The sequence below is a fragment of the Schistocerca nitens genome, chromosome 5, assembly GCF_023898315.1.
Source record: "Schistocerca nitens isolate TAMUIC-IGC-003100 chromosome 5, iqSchNite1.1, whole genome shotgun sequence".
Lineage (NCBI taxonomy): Eukaryota > Metazoa > Arthropoda > Insecta > Orthoptera > Acrididae > Schistocerca > Schistocerca nitens.
In genome coordinates, this window is record NC_064618.1 from 310,008,845 (window position 1) to 310,024,055 (window position 15,211).

Below are 15,211 nucleotides of genomic sequence, written 5' to 3' on the forward strand. Positions count from 1 at the left end.
TACGGTTCTGTTTGTACTGGTACCGTGTATCAGTCTTTACGAAACTAAAATTATAGATATTTTTTTATTTATGCTAGGATCGTCCCGCAATGATACAGGACTTCTTGTGGTAACACAATAAACTTGTTACCACAATATACACAGAACACATAAGTATGCTCTATAAGGATAGGACAGAAGGTCAGCCATGGCCATGGCAAAGAAACCATTTCGGCATATACTTGAACTGATGTAAGAGAACCACAGAAGACTCAGATCAGGACGGCCAGACAGTGTGAACCCCATTATTTCGCATATGAGATCATTGTCATAACAGCTGCTCCACCTCTTTTGATTGGTACCTGCTATAAAATGTTCTTTGATTTACACAGAGTTTGCTTCTGATAATTTATAACATGAAACATAGTCAACAATGATGTGCTGACATACACTTTAGTTACAGAAGCTGGGAAATGGTGAAACAGGTAAAATAGTTTGCCCATAGTTTGAACGTCTGAGGTCCAGGAAGGTGAGACTTGGATTGTAAAGCTTGGAAAAGCAATGTGTGTGTGCCAGGTTTGATGATGGCACAATTTTTTAAAATCAATTACCCCCACTTTACTAGTATAACATTTTTTTATCAGCTACTGGTATTCGATCAGTAGCAATGAATAATTATATCAATATGCACAAAACAGACAATTCACTCACAATGAATAAAACTTTATGCCATCAATGGACTAATTGTCTCAAATTAAGTGTACCTTTGCACAAGGCTATGAAAATTGTTTCACTGAATTAGTGATGCTTAGGAATATGATTTACAAGATTAGTAATGTGACATACAAAGTGTCACATATGCCAGGAAAGTGCACCAATTCCAGTTAACAAAATAATTAGACCTAAAGAAGATGTGAGCAAGTGCATCAATAATTGTAAGCAGTAGTAATGAGAAGGGGTTTTCAAATACAGGAAAAAAGTTCTTATGTGACAAAGCTGTGCTAGTAACAGAACATTTTCTGCCTCTGGAGTTAAATTATCAACTAGTGCAATGCACCAAATAGAGTTGCTTAACCCTCTGACCGCAGGCAATTTTCCAATATTTCAGAGCGACAGAAAAAGATTTGATGGGAAAATAGCAGCCTACGATATTCTAGAGCAACAGCAAAGTATTTGGAAGGAATACTGTGATGTCCGATGTGCTGTAAAGGCGAAAGGTACACCAATGTAAACGTGAAAGAGAGGCTGTCTGGGTGTAGGCTGGGTTCTCTGTTGAAGATAGTGGATGTGGGCAGCAGCAGCGGTGGGTCCTGGTAAAGATACTACTCTTTATTAGGTCTTCTCTAATTCATACAGCTTAGGCACTCTTCTGATTGTGATCCATTCTCTGGTATAGTCCAGAGTTCCTTCATAACATTCCCATGTTGTAGCTGTGAGTGTTGACGTATGGCCGGCAGTGTGCACACGCTGCTCGGGAGACAGAGTGCTGCACTGGTATCTCCGGTATCCGAGGCAAGTTGGGGTAGCAAGATGCGACCTTGCTACAGTCACGTGCAGCCATTACGTCTTCTCTAATGCGGATGGTTGTGTGATGGCATGCTGTTGCCTGCCCAGGCAGATAGGCAGTGGTTCCTCCTTCATGGATCAGTGGTGGCAGAGCTCACAGCAAGGAATCCTGGCTGACACAGCAGTTGCCGGGTGTGGCCCTGCTATGCCCAAAAGTCGTACTTGGCTGGGCCAGTGTTTAAATGCCGGTTCCTGGCAGTGAATTTGCGGAAAGGCTGAATTTGGTCATGGCAAACCATCTGGAACAGGACAATGACTGGGGTCTGGCATAATTGTCGATGACCCGGAAGTCAATCAAGCTGGAGTAGCTTCTTGAAGGTTGACCCAGGGCATTGACTCCCGGGACAATGTCACGGAAGTCTTGCTGCTGCTGCTGCTGCTGCTGCTGCTGCTGCTGCTGAGGGACACTAATGAAGCAGGTGTGACAGCTGGCTGTTGCCGAAGTCCATCACTTGTGGCCTGATTTCGGCACTCGTGTTCCGATGACAAGGGAGCTGATCACGCAGTTCAGTGACCAGCATCTGTTGTCTGGCTGCGGCCTCGTTGCAGTTCTGGGCTGTGATTTCTGCTCCTAGTTGTCCTATAGTTTTTTCCTGGTACAATCTCCTCCCCTTTGCAAAGAAACTTCACCCTCGAATTTTACTGAAGTGAAAAGACTAGATAATTTACACTTTTATATTTCATATTTAGAGTCTTTGCTCATGGTAGCTCATGGGGCATTATTTGCCTTTACTAGCAACCACTGAGTCCATCTGTTCTCATCTGCACATTGGCTACGTTAGTTCACTAATCTATCTGAACTTACATCCTCAAAATACGTCAATGTACTTAGGTGATACTTATAATTCTAACTTCTCCAATACATCACAATAAACCTCAATATCTTCACAAACAAATACCTCTCATTCTGAGAGAAAACAAGTAATCCAGTGGCCTTGCTTCAAGAGCTCTCTGATACCACTGACCCAGCTACAGGTGGTATAACAGGTGCACCTGTGATGTACCCAAACTTAACATTTTCCCAGCCTCAGGCACTATATCAACCCCACCTGTGTCATAGAATAAAAAAACCTTTAATTCTTTTACATGCACATCTCTTACAACGTCTGACAGATTTTCCCGCTATGTCACTGCTTTCACTTGGTGGGCTATTGCTAGTGGGTTTGCCGCTATTATAAACATTGTTTCTCAAGGGACCAGGAGTGCTTTAACTGATGATATCACGGCCAGTGATATGTCTCGTGTCCGTGTGGTATCTTAGCACTTTGGCTGTTTTGAGACTGCCGTATGATATGAAGACAGTGAAACCTAAGCAAACAATACTGTTGCGACTCGTTAATCTAGTTCGAATCCATCAGCTCTATACCACGGCTTAAACTTATCTCAACAAACTAAGTGGTACCTGGTAACTGTTTTCCTTGGGCATCACATTCTCCCGATTACATCTCCTAATTAGCCATGATCTTGAATCCTACATTATGCCTATCTTTAAATACTAGTATACATGTTACTCCTACCATCCATTCTCATCCAGAAACATATACTGTATACAATTCTGTACTTACTGCAATAATTCTTATGTCTCTTCTGACTTCACCTTAAAAGATCACTGAAGTTTACATGGTACCCAAGGTTTTCCAAGCCTCAGGCAAGGACACTCTGCACTGGCTGGCTTCCCCCCCCCCCCCCCCCCCTCCCGCCATTAGTCTACTGACTGGTTTGATGTGGCCCGCCACGAATTCCTTTCCTGTGCTAAACTCTTCATCTCAGAGTAGCACTTGCAACCTACGTCCTCAATTATTTGCTTGACATAATTCCAATCTCTGTCTTCCTCTACAGTTTTTGCCCTCTACAGCTCCCTCTAGTACCATGGAAGTCATTCCCTCATGTCGTAGCAGATGTCCTATCATCCTGTCCCTTCTCCTTATCAGTGTTTTCCACATATTCCTTTCCTCTCCGATTCTGCGTAGAACTTCCTCATTCCTTACCTTATCAGTCCACATAATTTTCAACATTCGTCTATAGCACCACATCTCAAATGCTTCGATTCTCTTCTGTTCCGGTTTTCCCACAGTCCATGTTTCACTACCATACAATACTGTACTCCAGACGTACATCCTCAGAAATTTCTTCCTCAAATTAAGGCCGGTATTTGATATTAGTAGACTTCTCTTGGCCAGAAATGCCTTTTTTGCCATAGCCAGTCTGCTTTTGATGTCCTCCTTGCTCCGTCCGTCATTGGTTATTTTACTGCCTAGGTAGCAGAATTCCTTAACTTCATTGACTTCGTGACCATCAATCCTGATGTTAAGTTTCTCGCTGTTCTCATTTCTACTACTTCTCATTACCTTCGTCTTTCTCCGATTTACTCTCAAACGATACTGTATACTCATTAGACTGTTCATTCCGTTCAGCAGATCATTTAATTCTTCTTCACTTTCACTCAGGATAGCAATGTCATCAGCGAATCGTATCATTGATATCCTTTCAACGTGTATTTTAATTCCACTCCTGAACCTTTCTTTTATTTCCATCATTGCTTCCTCGATGTACAGATTGAAGAGTAGGGGCGAAAGGCTACAGCCTTGTCTTACACCCTTCTTAATACGAGCACTTCGTTCTTGATCGTCCACTCTTATTATTCCCTCTTGGTTGTTGTACATATTGTATATGACCCGTCTCTCCCTATAGCTTACCCCTACTTTTTTCAGAATCTCGAACAGCTTGCACCATTTTATATTGTCGAACGCGTTTTCCAGGTCGACAAATCCTATGAAAGTGTCTTGATTTTTCTTTCGTCTTGCTTCCATTATTAGCCGTAACGTCAGAATTGCCTCTCTCGTCCCTTTACTTTTCCTAAAGCCAAACTGATCGTCACCTAGCGCATTCTCAATTTTCTTTTCCATTCTTCTGTATATTATTCTTGTAAGCAGCTTCGATGCATGAGCTGTTAAGCTGATTGTGCGATAATTCTCACACTTGTCAGCTCTTGCCGTCTTCGGAATTGTGTGGATGATGCTTTTCCGAAAGTCAGATGGTGTATCGCCAGACTCATATATTCTACACACCAACGTGAATAGTCGTTTTGTTGCCACTTCACCCAATGATTTTAGAAATTCTGATGGAATGTTATCTATCCCTTCTGCCTTATTTGACCGTAAGTCCTCCAAAGCTCTTTTAAATTCCGATTCTAATACTGGATCCCCTATCTCTTCTAAATCGACTCCTGTTTCTTCTTCTATCATATCAGACAAATCTTCACCCTCATAGAGGCTTTCAATGTATTCTTTCCACCTATCTGCTCTCTCCTCTGCATTTAACAGTGGAATTCCCGTTGCACTCTTAATGTTACCACCATTCCTTTTAATGTCACCAAAGGTTGTTTTGACTTTCCTGTATGCTGAGTCTGTCCTGCCGACAATCATATCTTTTTCGATGTCTTCACATTTTTCCTGCAGCCATTTCGTCTTAGCTTCCCTGCACTTCCTATTTATTTCATTCGTCAGCGACTTGTATTTCTGTATTCCTGTTTTTCCCGGAACATGTTTGTACTTCCTCCTTTCATCAATCAACTGAAGTATTTCTTCTGTTACCCATGGTTTCTTCGCAGCTACCTTCTTTGTACCTATGTTTTCCTTCCCAACTTCTGTGATGGCCCTTTTTAGAGATGTCCATTCCTCTTCAACTGTACTGCCTACAGCGCTATTCCTTATTGCTGTATCTATAGCATTAGAGAACTTCAAATGTATCTCGTAATTCCTTAGTACTTCCGTATCCCACTTCTTTGCTTATTGATTCTTCCTGACTAATGTCTTGAACTTCAGCCTACTCTTCATCAGTACTATATTGTGATCTGAGTCTATATCTGCTCCTGGGTACGCCTTACAATCCAGTATCTGATTTCGGAATCTCTGTCTGACCATGATGTAATCTAATTGAAATCTTCCCGTATCTCCCGGCCTTTTCCAAGTATACCTCCTCCTCTTGTGATTCTTGAACAGGGTATTCGCTATTACTAGCTGAAACTTGTTACAGAATTCAATTAGTCTTTCTCCTCTTTCATTCCTTGTCCCAAGCCCATATTCTCCTGTAACCTTTTCTTTTACTCCTTCCCCTACAACTGCATTCCAGTCGCCCATGACTATTAGATTTTCGTCCCCCTTTACATACTGCATTACCCTTTCAATATCCTCATACACTTTCTCTATCTGTTCATCTTCAGCTTGCGACGTCGGCATGTATACCTGAACTATCGTTGTCGGTGTTGGTCTGCTGTTGATTCTGGTTAGAACAACCCGGTCACTGAACTGTTCACAGTAACACACCCTCTGCCCTACCTTCCTATTCATAACGAATCCTACACTTGTTATACCATTTTCTGCTGCTGTTGATATTACCCGATACTCATCTGACCAGAAATCCTTGTCTTCCTTCCACTTCACTTACCCCTACTATATCTAGATTGAGCCTTTGCATTTCCCTTTTCAGATTTTCTAGTTTACCTACCACGTTCGAGCTTCTGACATTCCATGCCCCGACTCGTAGAACGTTATCCTTTCGTTGATTATTCAATCTTTTTCTCATGGTAACCTCCCCCTTGGCAGTCCCTTCCCGGAGATCCGAATGGAGGACTATTCCGGAATCTTTTGCCAATGGAGAAATCATCATGACACTTCTTCAATTACAGGCCACATGTCCTGTGGATACACGTTACGTGTCTTTAATGCAGTGGTTTCCATTGCCTTGTGCATCCTCATGTCGTTGATCATTGCTGATTCTTCCACCTTTAGGGGCAATTTCCCACCCCTAGGACAAGAGAGTGCCCTGAACCTCTATCCGCTCCTCCGCCCTCTTTGACAAGGCCGTTGGCAGAATGAGGCTGACTTCTTATGCCGGAAGTCTTCAGCCGCCAATGCTGATTATTTATCAAAATTTAGGCAGTGGCGGGGTTCAAACCCGGGACCGAAGATGTTTTGATTATGAATCAAAGACGCTACCCCTAGACCACGGGTACATGCTGGCATATTGCCCTTTTTTATGACAATCCCAACCTACTACAGGATGTGACTGTGTGCATGGGGCGGAGTGCCCTGGTAAATTGCACTGGGTGCTTATTACTGGAGTTAATGGTTTAGTCCTCGGTCCTTTCCCAAACAGTATCCAACACTGACATTATGGAAAAAAGTAGGGAAAGGTCAAATCAAAAGGTGTGGGGCATCCCATGAGTGAAAGAAAAAAAGTTTTGTGCCGTTACTTACATATCTTGCTGTCCCATATTCTCAAGGACTCTGTCTTCTGTCTTTTGACTTCCCTTTTCCCTTTGGAAAGCTCCTCTCTTCCAAGTTGACTGTCTTCATGTCCATCTTCAACAGTCCATCTGACACCAACGTAAAGGGCGAGATTGGTGTGCAAGGAAGCCAGTGACAGCAGGACGTGGCCATACTACAGTCCTGAGTGGCCACCATATCTTCTCTAAATGCGGAAGGTTGAATCATTTCAGTGGCATGGCAGTGGCAGTGCCCTGAGTCAAAGTCTAGACAATGAGGAACAGGGGTAGGCAGATGGCACGGTATTGCCTGCTCGGACTTGGCAGACAGGCAGGGGTCCGTCCTTTGCGGACCAGTGGCGGCAGAGTTCACAGCGAGGAATCCCAGCTGACACACAGAAGGCGCCAGGTGTGGCCCTGTTGTGGCCAAATATGTTGTACTCGGATAGGTCAGTATTTAAATGCTGGTTCCTGGCTCTGAATTGATGGAAGGGCTGCATTTGTGGACCACAGCGAACCATCTGGAACAGGGCAATGATCGGGGTCTGGCGTAATTGTCGATGACGTGGAAATCAGTTGAGCCAGAGTGGCTTTTTGAAGGCTGGCCCAGAGCCTTGACACCCAGGACGCTGTCACGAAAGTCTTGCTGCCATTGAGAGATACTGATCAAGCAGGAGCGATGGCCGGCTGCGGCCGATGTCCATGACTTGTGGTCTGATTTTGGCACTCATGGCTGATATGCTCTCTGCCTTCAACCTCATTGCAGTTGTGGGCTCTGACTTCTACTCCAATTTCTCATACATTTTCGCCCCATTACTGTGCAAACAGCAGAAATTACGTCTGACACAATAATTGCGCGCCCCTGGCCCCCAAATCTGCCTGCAGATGTCAGTACTGAATGCACACATCTCCATTGCCCACGGCTGAAGGGTTAAGAATGAATGAGCTTATTTTATTATTACTGTGTATGTTGTTCATAAAATATTTCTTCACGGCCCTCAGTATTCCAAAAGTAAATGTTCACTCTTCAGTTGTATTCCTGTTCACTGTTCAGTTGTAATAACTCTTAGCTGCTACACATTTCAGACATCAGTTGTAAATCTGTTGAAAAGTGACAGCAAACACTTCTTGTAGAATTGCTCAAAGCACCATGCTCACGTGTTATAGAATATTGGCAATGCTTGCGAATGTTCATGACCAGTTGTGCTTACACTGTCTTTGCTTATCCTCAACCCATCTGTTCTCATTCTTAAAGACAGCCATTGATTGTCCACAAGCATCTGCCATTGTACTTGTGGCATTGCAAAATGGAGCAACACGTTAATGAAGTTTTGCTTTAAATTAGGGAAAAAGGCAATGGAGACTCATGGAATATTAGTGCATGTGTAAGGTGTTGAAGAAGTGAGTAAAAACTGCATCTTTGAGTGGTTTAAACAGTTTTGAGACAGAAATGATGGTGTCAAGGACGGCTGTGTTCGCTTCATCATACTTAGTCACAGATATCTTCAAATGAGTGTGGCATATGCTTGCAGATGATTGACAGCTGTCTTTGAGAATAATATCACAAGAGTTGAAGATAAGTGAAGACAATGTAAGCACTGCTCTTCGTGTACATTCACAGGCGATGCAGATATTCAACAGTGTGTACCATGGTGCTTCGAGCGATGCCACAAGAAGCATTTGCTGACAGTTTCCAACAGCTTACAAACTGTGTTGTAGCTAATGGTGATTACTTTGAGGGCCAATAAATATATTTTGTTTGTGACACTTGGTCCTTTAACTTCACATAACTTTTATCTTCACATAACTTTTCAGACATGCCTTGCATACGCCGATTACAATTATTTTGTGATTGACAGAATGCAGTGGCAGGTGTGATTGACACATTGCAGTGGCACCCCTGTAGGTCTGGGGGTTAGAATAGGCCCATGGTATTCCTGCCTGTCGTAAGAGGCGACTAAACGGAATCTTTTGACCTTCATCCTTTCCAAATTTTTGTTGCTAGTACATGCCATTTGGGGAAGGACGCCTTACATGGTGTTTTTTGTTTGTCCATCCTGCACCAAGATCTTGCATGCTGCTTATTGTTGTGTAGCGGGCTTTGCACCCAATGTCTTATGGGTTGCCTACTTCTCGTCTCCTGCGCCATAACATCCTTCACACCCATGACAGTTCTGGACCATTTTGGCACCCGAAATCCAGCACAGTAGCCAGTCCGTCTTGGTGGGGTTGTCATGTACCCTGTTGGTGGTAACCCTCTTACAACACAGGGATCGCACTGCTGATGCCAGAGCTGAGACCACCCCACGTATGCCAAGGAGTAGGTGCCCATCCTTCTGGGGCACCAGGACTCCCGGCAATGGCCATCCCGCCAGGTGGCCCTTGCTGAGGTTTGGTGGCACCCATGGGGAGAGCCCCTGGTCAGAGTGGGTGGCATCAGGGCAGATGACTCGCAATGAGACAGGTTAAACCAATTCAAGCTGGTGGTCACTCGGCCCCAGCAGTCTCTAAGTGCATACAAAATGAATTTGATGCTGCGACCTATGATTCCCGATCGTTCCTCTCCCTGGACACGCCTTGAGAGGACTCAGTCTCATATTCACCTTGGTACCTAGTTTGCTGCAGGACTGATGGAGAGACCTTTCAGGCAATGAAGCCCCAGTTTTTTGTAGACCACCTCGAAGATAGGTTTGGCGAAGTGGCGGCGTTGTCTAAAATGTGCAGTGTGGCGATTTTGATCCAGGCAGCCTCCCCAGCCCAGTCGCGGGCGTTGCTCGCCTGTGACATGCCCAATAAAAGCCTTAACTTGGTCCAGGGTCTTATTTTCCATTGCGACCTCCTTTTGCAGTCGGATGAGGAGCTACATGTCAACTTCATCCAGTGCGTGCATAGGGGACCCAAAGAAAACAGGGTTGCTACCAGTGCTTTCATCTTGGCTTTTGAGGGTGACTCGTTGCCTGAAAAGGTCAAGGTGGTGGTTTACCATTGTGATGTGAAACCATACGTCCCTCCTCCTATGCAGTGCTTCAAGTGCTGAAGGTTTGGCCACGTCATCTCACTGTACCTCCAGCGCCACATGCAGGGATTGCGGCCGTCCTCTGCACCCGGGCGCTCCGTGTATGCCTCCTCCCACTTGTGTTAACTGTGGGTAGCACCACTCCCCATGCTCGCCTGACTGCTCTGTTCTCCATAAGGAGCGATGAATTGTGGAAATAAAAACACTGGACAGGCTCATCTATCAGGATACGAAGAAGAAATATGAACGGATTCATCCTATGCAGATGACTACCTCGTACACTGTGACTGCGACTTCATTGCCCCCCCCTGTGGCGATGGCTGTCCCTGCGGTTGTTAAGCCTCCAGTGGGCCTTCAGGCAGCCCTGGCTCTTACCCCTTGTCTATGATGGGGGAAACTGCTTGTACTGGTGCTCCCAAGGTACCTCGTTTGGAAGATCAACCCCCCAAATTGACAGGGATATCGGACCCCTCCTCTCCCCCCTCCCTGAGGTACACCAGCCTCCTCTGGCTTCTCTGCTTCTCTCGCACGGAAAGGGTCCCTTGGAAGTCTACCTTCTAAGACATTCTCCAGCACGACAGCTGACATCAGTCAGTGGCTCAAGGCGCCGGGAGCAGCAGATCGCAAAGCTTCCTGCTCTTCGTCTGTCCCTGGCCCTCCTTCTGAGACTCCCTCCCAGTTTGCTCCTAAGAAACAGCGGGAGGAGGAGAGGAAGAAGAAGAAAAAGATGGGTATGGCGGTAGAGGTTCAGGCTGCCTCTGTGCCACCTGTTACTACCAGCTCTGAATCTGAGGATGATTTGCAGATTTTGACATCCCCAAAGACCTCAATCTCACCTCTTCCTCAGACGCAGTGGTCCTCGATTCAAACTCTCCGTTGGTGGCGGTAGATGACCCAGTGGTGTAATCTGCCTCCTCGGTCCCTTCACACCTTTTTCGGCCGCCGACAATGTCATTCTCCAGTGGAATTGCAGCAGTTTTTTCCACCACCTTGCTGAGCTCAGACAACTTCTCAGCCTTCACCCTCTCTTTTGCATTGGCCTCCAGGAAACTTGGTTTCAAGCATTGCGAACCCACCCCCTCTGTGGCTATCAGGGTTATTATAAGAATGGTTCGAATGGCTCTGAGCACTATGGGACTTAACATCTGAGATCATCAGTCCCCTAGAACCTAGAACTACTTAAACCTAACTAACCTAAGGACATCACACACATCCATGCCCGAGGCAGGATTCAAACCTGCAACCGTTGTGATCGCGCGGTTCGAGACTGAAGCACCTAGAACCGCTCGGTCACAACGGCCGGCTATTATAAGAATCAGACAGCTTGTGAGAGGGTACCTGGTGGAGTCTGCGTCTACGCCCTTAACTCTCTTTACAGCGAGTGTGTCCCTCTTCAAACACCTATAGAGGCTGTCGCTGTTAGGGTGTGGACGCCACAGGCTGTTACCACCTGCAATATATATTTTCTGCCAGATGGTGATGACCCACAGCATGTATTGGCTGCGCTGATAGCACAACTGCCGCTACCTTTTCTGTTACTGGCAGCTTCAACACCTATAACCCTTTGTGGGGTGGATTGGTGGCAACTGACGTTGAGCAAGTGTTGGCACAGCTCGACCTTTCTCTTTTAAATGATGATGATGCCTCCACACATTTCAGTGTGGCGCATGGCACGTACTCAACCATAGACCTTTCGGTTGGCAGCCCTGGCCTTCTACTGTTTGTCCAATGGAGTGTGCATGACAACTTGTGTGGTAGTGACCACTTTCCAATCTTTCTGTCACAGCCCCAGCGTCACTCACCTGGGTGCCTCCCCAGGTGGGCTGTGAATAAGGCTGACTGGGACTCGATTGCCTCCATTGCCACTATTGAGCCTCTTTCTCATGACGCCATTGATGTGGTGGTTCACACAGTCACCACCGGCATTGTTTCTGCAGCGGAATCTGCAATTCTCTGTTCTTCTTGGTCTCCTCGGCGAAGGACTGTGCCTTGGTAGTCACCAGAGATTGCCGAGGCGATTTGCGATCGCAGGCGGCCCCTCCAGTGTCATAAACAGCACCAGTCACTGGACTGCCCAATTGAATTTAAGCAGCTCCATGCCCGAGCCCAACACCTTATTCACCAACGGAAGCAGGAGTGCTGGGAAAGGTATGTCTCCACCATTGGCATCTGTACCTCTCCAACACAGGTTTGGGCCAAGATTAGGTGACTCTATGGATATTGGACCCCCGTCGGCCTACCTGGGCTTTCCCTGAATGGAGCAGACTGTACTGACTATGACATGATTGCAGAACTCTTAGTGGAGCATTATGCCCTGAGTTACGCTTCTACGAATTACCCACAGGCCTTCTGCTCCCTGAAAGAGCAGTTGGAACATCGGTGCCTTTCATTCCATATGCACCACCCTGAATTGTACAATGCTCCATTCAGTGATTGGGAATTCCTAAGTGCCCTAGCTGCTTGTCCTGATACAGCTCCCGGGCCGGATCGCATCCACTATCAGATGCTCAAACACCTCTCAGTGAACTGCCAGTGATGCCTCCTAGACCTTTTCAATTGTATCTGGGTTGAGGGTGGGTTCCCGTCACAGTGGCGGGAAGGCATCGTCCTCCCCGTGTTGAAACCTGGTAAGAACCCACTGGAGGTGGACACCTACCGCCCCAGTAGCCTCACCAACGTTCTGTGCAAATTGCTCGAACGCATGGTGAGCTGGAGGTTGAGTTGGCTACTTGAGTCGCGGGGCCTTCTGGCTCCATCCCAGGGTGGGTTCCGTAAGGGCCCCTCTGCCACCGATAATCTGGTCTGCCTGGAGTCTGCCATCCGTACGGCATTTGCCCGCCGACAGCATCTGGTTACAGTCTTTTTTACATGCGGAAGGCATATGATACAACATGGCAACATCACATCCTCACCACACTTCATGGGTGGTGTCTTAGGGGCCCGCTCCCGATTTTTATTTAGAATTTTCTGTTGCTTCGTTCCTTCTGTGTGCAAGTTGGCCCCTCCCATAGTTCCTCCTGAGTCCAGGAGAATGGGGTCCTGCAAGGCTCTGTCTAGAGTGTCTGCGTCTTTTTAGTTGCTATCAATGGGCTCACTGCAGCTGTGGGAACGTCTGTATCGGCTTCTTTGTATGCTGATGACTTTTGCCTGTACTACAGCTTCACTGGCATTGCAGTTGCTGAACGGCAGCTGCAGGGCGCTATCCGCAAGGCACAGTTTTGGGCCATATCGCGCGACTTCCAGTTTTCGGCTGTCAAGACTTGCATCATGCATTTCTGCCAGCGTCACACTGTTCGCCCTGAGCCACCCACGGCATTATCTTGACAGTGAACCTCTTGCTGTGGTGGAGATGCATCGGTTTTTGGGATTGCTTTTTGATGCCCGTTTGACATGACTCCCTCATATTCAACAGCTTAAACAAATGTGCTGGTGCCATCTTAATGCTCTATGTTGCTTGAGTCACACCAGCTGGGGTGCCGATCGGTCTACCCTTCTACGACCTTATCATGCATTGATTCAGTCCCATCTCGATTATGAGAGTTTGGCTAACGATTTGGTATCGCCTCCCGCGTTGCGGTTGCTTGACCACATTCTTCAATGCAGGATCCGACTCGCGACTGGCATTTTCCACACAAGCCCTGTAAACAGCATCCTTGTGGAGGCTGGTGTCCCTTCATTGTCGATTCCAGTGCCAATGACTACTGGCTGCTTATGCTGTACATGTTTGTAGCTTGTCCAGGCATCCAAAATTACCGTCTCCTGTTCCTCAACTCGGTTGTCCATCTTCCAGAACGGTGGCCCCGGTCAGGGTGTACGATTGCTGTTCGCGTCCAGACTCTTCTCTCTGGGCTTGAGCTTCTCCGGACCCATCTACATCTACCCCCATGCCTTCAGCTGAATTTGGCACAAGGCCCGAAAGACTCAGGCCCTCCTGAGACCCTCTGCTGACGCTTTCTTTACATCCTTGCCACATTTCCCGGCTCTACCATAGTCTACACCAATGGTTTGATGGTTGCTGGTGGAGTTGGGTATACTTTTACTCTTGGGAAACAATCTGAACAATGCTCATTGCTGGATGGCTGCAGTGTTTTCATTGCAGAGCTCATTACTATCTCTCACACCATAGAGTATATCCGCTACTGCTCAGGTGAGTCCTTCGTTATCTGTAGTGACTCCCTCAGTGGTTTACGAGCTATCGACCAGTGTTTTTCTCGCTCTCGTCTGGTGATGGCTATCCAGGAGTCCCTCCATACTCTTGTCCGTTGCGGCTGCTCTGTGGTCTTTGTGTGGAGCCTGGGTCATGTCGACATCCCGGGTAATGAATGGGTTGACACGCTGGCAAAACAGGCTGTTGATGCACCGACCTTGGAGATTGGCCTTTCGGGGTATGATCTCCAGTCAGTTTTGCAGCAGAAGGTCCTTGGTACCTGGAGTGATGAATGGCGCACTCTACCTTCACCCAACAAACTTCAGGTTATCAAGGAAACTACTGGTGTGTGGTGCTCCTCCTTGTGAGCCTCTTTCAGTTGTGCTCTGCCGGCTACACATTGGCCGTACATGGCTGATGCACGGGCATTTATTGCGTTGCAAGGACCTGTCTCTGTGTCACAGTGGTCCACATCTTGTTGGACTGTCAACTTTTAACTGCACTCAGGCAGCAGTTTTCACTGCCTCATATGCTCCCTGCACTTTTAACAGATGATGCTGCCATGGCAGGCTTAGTTTTGCGTTTTATTCGTGCAGGGGGCTTTTATCGCTCGATCTGAGGGTTTGTGCCTTTTTTTGTGTTGAGTCTGGCCTTTGGCCTTCGGTTTTAGATTGGGGTTTTTGATGTGTCTCTTGGTGGTTGGCTTTTCCTTATTTGTTTCCATGGTCAGCCAACCGCTGTAAAAATCTGTGTGCTTTTAATTCCTTGTTTTCTGGTCTTTGTCTGTGTCTTTCTTATTCTGTGTCATCTCTTGCCACCTCCCTTGATGTTTTTATTGCTTATGGGTTTTCATGATTGGGGAAAAAGGGACCGATGCTCTTTGTAGTCTTGTCCCTTCAACCCCCACAAACCAACCAACTATTAATACAGTAGGGGGGGGGGGGGGGGGTTGTGGAGGGCAATGTTCCCAACATACAGCCAACTATGCTTCAGAACAGAAGGGTCTTGTGTGTATCTGCAAGACAGGCAATGCAGTGAACACATGGCGCTTTAGAAAGAATTAGAATTTGACAACAGTTGTCCACAACAACTGGGCTCACTGAAACCTCAAATCACAAAGTAATTTTAATTGAAGTATAATGCCAACTGTGAAAGATTATCGCTACTGTTCCACTTTCGATTTGCACTGAGTACTTAAAATAACTCACTGTCTTACATTTTACAATAAAACACAGCA

The 15,211-nt window shown here is 46.5% G+C and overlaps 1 protein-coding gene across 4 annotated transcripts in view; it reads left to right on the forward strand.

The window, feature by feature from the left end:
* LOC126260252 (uncharacterized) overlaps positions 1-15,211 on the forward strand; it is a 62,123-nt gene that overhangs the window by 1,461 nt on the left and 45,451 nt on the right. The window lies entirely within an intron of this gene.